The sequence below is a fragment of the Ricinus communis genome, chromosome 3 (assembly GCF_019578655.1).
Source record: "Ricinus communis isolate WT05 ecotype wild-type chromosome 3, ASM1957865v1, whole genome shotgun sequence".
NCBI lineage: Eukaryota > Viridiplantae > Streptophyta > Magnoliopsida > Malpighiales > Euphorbiaceae > Ricinus > Ricinus communis.
Window position 1 is genome coordinate 12,768,809 of NC_063258.1, and position 7,133 is coordinate 12,775,941.

Here is a 7,133-nt window from a genome sequence, read left to right on the forward strand (position 1 = left end):
AAGTCGGGACTGGCTGGTGTATTGACTTCGTCGCGCTAGAGAGGGTTGGACTAGCCCCGGAGGTCAGAGAGCTCTTTGAGACCCTACCATATGCTCGATTCTTCAATATCATCGATCCCACCTACCGGGAGCTCACTATAGAGTTCTGCAGCACCTTCTTTCTACAACAGCAGATCACTGATTGGTATCAGCCGGATGCCATTTTTTCAGGCTAGGGGGTAGATAGTTCTCGATGATAGTACCTCAGTTTGGATGCACCTGGGGCTATAGACTCAGCAGGAGATCACTAGAGAGGCCTACCAAAGGTGCTTATATAGTCATCACAACTCTTATAAGAGGATGTGGGACGAGATTGTGACCAAACTACCCGAGCCGCTCGAAGGCGTCCAACCTTCCAGACTAGCTCTGATATCTGTATACACTTCTTGTTTAAACCATTACAGGCAGAGGGGAGAGCTTTAGGGTAGTGACGCATACTGATGTCTTCATCCTTTGGGCACTACACCAGCGGAGGAAGCTGGAAATGGGCTACATCTTAGCAAATCAGATCACGACCTTCGTGAGGGAGTCCAAGAAGATTCATCTCTGTTTTCGCCCCTACATCACACATTTGGCTAGAAGGTTGGATGTTCTAGATAATTGTTTGAGTGACTGACTCAGATAGGGGATATGTTAAATAGTAGGAGTTTACTAGATGATTAACATGCGGATGGTGACAGCTTCCCAGGGGCCCCTCAACTATACATTCCTGTTGGTAGTCTTTCAAGAAATCGTCCTGCACAGAAGCATTATCATCAAACATAGTAGATAAACCAGAAAAATTATCACCTGAACACAAAGTGATGGCGCTCAAATGTTCCTCGGATTCAGTAGCGTTTGATGGAGTTCCCAATTGCTCTTCAACTAGTAACTTGAAGATTAAGCCTACTTGATGCTCTATGTTCTCAATCGAGGCTTGTTGACCTTCAAGTACCCTCTCTGTTTGTTGGAATCTATTCTCAAGACTTGTAAAGAACCTCATCATCAGCTCCTCTGACACTAACTCTTCATCTTGAGTTGAAGGTGCAAGATTAGGCTGCTGATGTGGTTGCTGAGATCCTGGTGGTTCTTGGCCATCTAAGCTCCATCCAAAGGGTAAATGAGTGCTCCACTCTTGATTGTAGGTGCTTTGATGGGCTCTTTATGCAACCTACACCTAAGGCAGTGAACCTACCGATGTAGTCTAGCACTAGTGAGTATCAAGATCGTATCCTTGGAGATCGGGTGAACCTAGAGTTACTACTATTGCTATGTTATCTAGTCTGAAATAGGGTGTGAAAGTTCTAACATACCAGCTAATGGTTATGAGTGCAAATAAGTAAATAAAGAACAACGGACAATCAAAAGACAATTACAAAGAGAGAAATAAACCCAAAAGGGAGCCTAAGTGATGGAATTCTAAAGATGGATTTTATGGATTGCCGATCTTGCTTACCCGTGCCTAAATCCTGAATTGAATCCCCGTTCCTCTCTCGAGCTTACCGGATTCCTAAACCTGCACTAACCTAATGGAATCTCTTCATATCGGATTACTACAGATTAGCATTAAGTATGACTTAAAACTATTAAGAGTTATTAATTCTTAATCCGGCGAGTAAATCAACCTTATCTCTAAGTGTTAACTACCAGTCCTTACTATTCAATGTCCAGTTGTAACAAGCATTTCTCAATGTTAAGAAACAGCCTAATATACAATTAATTCAACGTCTCAAATTAGCTGAATCAAACTTTTATTACTAAATAGCAAGAAGATTATAAGAATGAAAATTATAAAACTAACAATTAAGCATAATCCATCAACAAAGGTGAACCCCAATGGGTTCAAAAGATCAAGCTACTCATGTTCATGGTTAAAGCAATTAGGGAACAAAATAAGGAAAAGAAAATTAAAGGCATGTACACCCTTCTCTTTCAAGCCAAATGAAAAACCCTAAATTTGCAAATTCAAAATCTCAAACCCTGGTTGCCTCTTGAATGCTCCCAAAGTTTGTCTTGATCTTCAATTCGATGTTGGAACAAGTGAAATCCCTCATTCAATTGATGAATTTGATCTTTCAAGGTCTACAATTAAGGTATAGGAAACAATTAATTAAGTGTGTGTCTTGGAATTGAGTCCAAAATTCGTCTCCTCTCGAAAAGAACTCAAAATTGCCTATATAGTTGATTCAAGATGGCCGAGTCCAGTCATGATGATTCAAGATGGCCGAGTCCAGCAAGGTCAACTGTGGAGTCTGCTAGCCGACTCCTTCCAAGCCATGCCCAAGTCGGCCGAGCCACCACAGTCGCTAGAGGCCGTGGTGGCTACAAGTCGTACTGAAATGGCACAATTGGGGATAGCCTCAGATTCAAAGACGGCCGAGTCCAGCCGTGCTCAACCCTTGGGGTGCTAGTTCTCACCCAATTTGATGGATTTTGGTCCGTAATCACACGTATTTCCCTCGATTATTGATGGTGTCCTTCGAAAAAGACCTAAAAGGAGAAAGGAAATAAAAGACAGGTGATTCTAGCATAAAACGGGATAATCATGCATAAAAATGTAAACAATCGGGCATGAAAACATGTGTAGTGTGATGCTTATCAAATTACCCCACACTTAAACTTTTGCTTGTCCTCAAGCAATCAACAACTCACTCCTCAAACAGATACCAAATAACTCAATCAAATGCATTGCAGGAGGTTAGCTGAAAACAAATTTCAAAACTCCATAATGATTTTTCCCAAAATCCCCAAATTACTAAATCCTTAAGAGAGAGAACAAACTTAATAAAGCTGCTAAAGTTAAAATGACAAACCATCTAAATTGAGAAATTGAGAACCATGCCTAACAAGATGTCACTCAAAACACACAAGTGTATATAGGTGAAAGAAGATCGCCAAGCTCTCAACGCAAAAATACAGAAAAAGTGCTTACCATAGGCTTGCTTATAGATCCAATCTCCACTACTACGAAATAATCAATAATCATGATCAAAGGGTCTTGAGCCAGGTTGTAATGGGGTTAAGGTAGGGTACGTATAATATGGAAAGTAGGCTACAAGTTGCTGGAAGTTAAGCAAGTAATGCAAGAAAGTAACGAAGGATAAGTGGTGTACCAAAATGAACACTAAGTTGCTCTAAAAATAAGATAATGCTCAAAATGAACTAAATTAATACTCTTTTTTTTTCTATTAAATATATATATACTATGTATATATATTACAACAGCTTATGTAGGGGTTGTTGGTTATTGACACATACAATAAGACTGAATATCAAATTTTTTTTTTTTATTAAAGGGAGCATCTATGAAAAATCTAGCAACTTAGTGAAATATATGATTGCAGATTGATCCAAAATAAAATGCAGTATAAACTTACATAATTTCCAGCAACAATGGTAGAAAGAATGGTCAAATGAATAGAAGTGATAAAATGAGTGTCACTGTTATTATTATCACGAAAGGAAAGGCTAAGGCTCAAAATTGGTTCACTAAGGGAAAAACAGGGTTAGGCTTTTTGGCCAAATTGTGTAAATCCTAAGTGCCCAAATCATCTCACGATTATTGACAATTCATGTAATCTCAAAAGATATCGTAAAGCAAGTTCTAGAAACAGAGATTCTGTACAATGCTCACTAATGAAAGAAAAGGGAGCATAATAGTGATGCACCAATTGGCTCAAAATCTCACCATTTGAGTGGGTTAAAATTGCATGAATTCTCAAACCAAAGTTTAAACAGTCAATCACAATAATAAGCAATAATATTAACAGTGTTCTATATCTAAGATAAAGTAAAATGGAAGAATTTAAGGAAAAATACAAGTTTTACCTGGCTGGATTGTAATTAAGAGATTCATTCATTACCTTCTTCCAACAAGGTTCGATAAAAGCTATAAGGGAATCCATTCAAAGGAGAAAATCATTTACTACTCGATTAAAACAAAACTCAAGATAAGGACAGTAATAATGAATGGACTCAATCAATAAGGGATATTTAAACAAGATAAAAACAAGAAAGATAAAATTGGTACTGCACAAAATATATGACTCACCCCACACTTGTGAAAAACACTGTCCTCACAGGAACAAGGTAGGCACTCCAAAATAAAAGGAATAAAATACGAAATGAAGCTAATTATGGGAGTCCATAAAAGAAATTAGAAAACTAAGAGAAAAACAAGACGACAAAAAGAGATAAAAACTAGAAAGTCTACTAGATACTGCCCTTGATGTGTACTTTAACACTTCAAAATATGTTAGTCCTCAAAATTACGTACGAGCATCAAGTAGGCTAACTCCTGCAAAATTCAAGAATAAACACATTCCAAGCAACATCTAGTAAAAGGTTCAATAAGATAGCATCTCCTCAAAATCAAACTTACTAAAAACAGACTGAAATATCTAACTGCAAATGACTACATAAAATAAAATAAAAATGTCCAAAAATTCAGAAAGCAAAAATAGATTCAGGAATGCCTCCTGAAGGCGCTTCTTTTTGTTCGAGTCGTCTAGCTGGACTCTGGATCAGCATTCCTGCATTGCGGGCAAATTAAGAAGGTAGGCTCAATGTAAGTTGGGGCTCGAGGCATATAAGCGCAATGAAAAGGTCCGATGTGTGCAGTAGATGACCAAGGAGGTGCTCTCTGGACCGATTTGGGATGTCCATTCATCCACTCCGAATTCCGGCTAAGTGACCTGTCAAAACAAACTTGCAACTACCCTTCTGGGTCTATCACAAAGACAAAGTCTCATATTGATACAAGTTATTTTTTTCAGATGAATAACACATACTAGTAGGGGAAGAAACATGTATAGCATCATCCATTTGTACATCTTGTGGTTGTGTATTACATGCAAGATCAATTCCATCAATACAGCAAATGGCATGAACATGGTCGGTGGAAGAACTATCAAATGAGGGTAAACTAAAAGTGACACAGTTGTCCCCTACATTAAGTTCTAACTTCCCCTCAAATACGTCTATTTTAGCTCTAGTTGTGGCAAGGAAAGCTCTCCCCAAAATTAATGGTACACCATGCTCATTGTCCATATCCAAAACCACAAAGTCCATAGGGAATATGAACTTATCTACCTTAACTAGCACATTTTCCACAATTCCCCTAGGAAGCTTAATAGAACGGTCAGCTAATTGAATGCACATCACATCCTAGTGGATTTTGCCTCCTTATTGAATAAACTAGTGGGCATGACATTTATGCTAGGCCCCAAATCAGCTAATGCATCATCAACACATAAATTACCTAAAGTGCAGGGAATAGTGAAACTCCCTGGATCGTGACGATTCTCTGGCAACTTGCTCTGAAACACCGCTGAGCACTCCTCATTAAGCTGAACATAGGCGACCTCCTCCAACTTCCTATTTCTGCTAAGTATGTCCTTTAAGAACTTAGCATACTTCGGCATCTGCTCCAATGCATCAATAAAAGGTAAGTTAAAATGCAGTTGTCTAAAAATATATAAAAACTTACTGAACTGCTCTTTCGCCTCTGCTTGTTTAGCTCTAGCAGGATAAGGAATCTTAGGTTGATATTCCCTGACTGGAATTGATTTCACGTTTTGTCCCTCAGGTTCCCTAACCTTACTGCTTGCCTTAACCTGCACATCAATAGTGGCGTCATTAAAAATAGGCTTAGAAGGAGCTGAAACTAACTTACCTGAACGCAAAGTGATGGCGTTCACGTGCTCCCTCAGGTTATACTCAGTGGTGCTCGAGAGCGCTCCTTGCTGCCTTTCAGACAACATCTTAGAGATTTGGCCAATCTGGGTCTCCAAGTTCTGAATGGAGGCCTGCTGGTTCCTAAGTGCACTATCAATTTGCTGGAACCTCATCTCCATAGACGTCACAAACTTCATCATAAGCTCCTCTAAATTTGACTTCTTTTCTGGTAGAGGAGAGCTTGTGCAGCCCACCGAATGTTGCCGCGGTCACGATGAAGTCTTTGAAAACCAAGTGGACCCCGAGCGTTATTGTTCCTCCAATCAAGTTGGGATGATTATGCCACCCAGGGTTGTATGTATTCGTAAGGATCGCTCACGCCTTGGGGCATTCCCCATATAATCAACCTGTTCAACATTAGAAGACATAGCAGAATTAGATGGAAAAGTAGTAGAGGATGAAGTAAACATACCTCCCGCAGTACAGTTCGCACTGTAATGCGGGCCACCACAAAACTCGCAGCCAACGATCGCTGCATGAACCGCATCTGGAGTTGGTCGATCTTCTTGGCTAGAAGCTCCACTTGAGCTGCCAAGGTTGCTGTAGAGTCCACTTGGTTGACCACTCCCTGTCTTCCTGGTCGGCTCCTAGAGGATTGCCACTGATAGTTGTTCATGGCCATTTCCTCTATCAGGTTCTAAGCCTGCTAGGGCGTATTACTATTTAGCGCCCCACCTGCTGCAGCATCCACCATCTGCCTCATTGCAAGGTTTAACCCGCTGTAGAAGGTTTGAACCTGCATCCACACTGGCAATCCGTGATGTGGGCAGCATCTTAAAAGATCTTTAAATCTCTCCTATGCATCGTACATGCTTTCATCATCAAACTGCACAAAAAAAGATATGTCATTTCTAAGTTTAGCAGTTTTAGCGGGAGGAAAATACTTATATAAAAAATTTTCGGCCAACGCCCTCTAAGTAGTAATTGTTTGTTGTGGAAGAGATTGCAGCCATATCTTTGCTCTCTCCCTCAAGGAAAATGGAAACAATCTCAGCCGAATGGCATCATCAGTTGTTCCATTTATCTTGAATGTGTCATAAATCTCCAAAAAGTTAGAGATATGTGCATTGGGATCCTCGCTGGGCAATCCTCCAAATTGCACGCTTTGCTGGATCATCTAGATAACATTGGCCTTTATCTCAAAATTATTGGCTGCTACAGCAGGTCTGACTATACTCGTTTTCGTCCCTTCTAAAGATGGTCGAGCAAACTCGTACATCGTCCTCTGATCGTCATTGGCCTGGGGGTCATGGTTTTCCATCGTATCTAGTCTATCCACAAGTACCTCAACCTCAATCTCCTCCTCTTCTAATTGCAACATCTTCCTTAAGAGTCTGAGGGATCGTTCTGGATCAGATAGAGGCTCTATAAGATTCGAG

At 40.1% G+C, this 7,133-nt stretch overlaps 1 non-coding gene across 1 annotated transcript; it reads left to right on the top strand.

The window, feature by feature from the left end:
- The first annotated feature begins 6,506 nt into the window (after positions 1–6,506).
- LOC125369691 lies at positions 6,507–6,613 on the top strand. Its single transcript, XR_007215367.1, has one exon. It is a non-coding gene; the product is annotated as a small nucleolar RNA R71 (small nucleolar RNA).
- Positions 6,614–7,133: the final 520 nt, after the last annotated feature.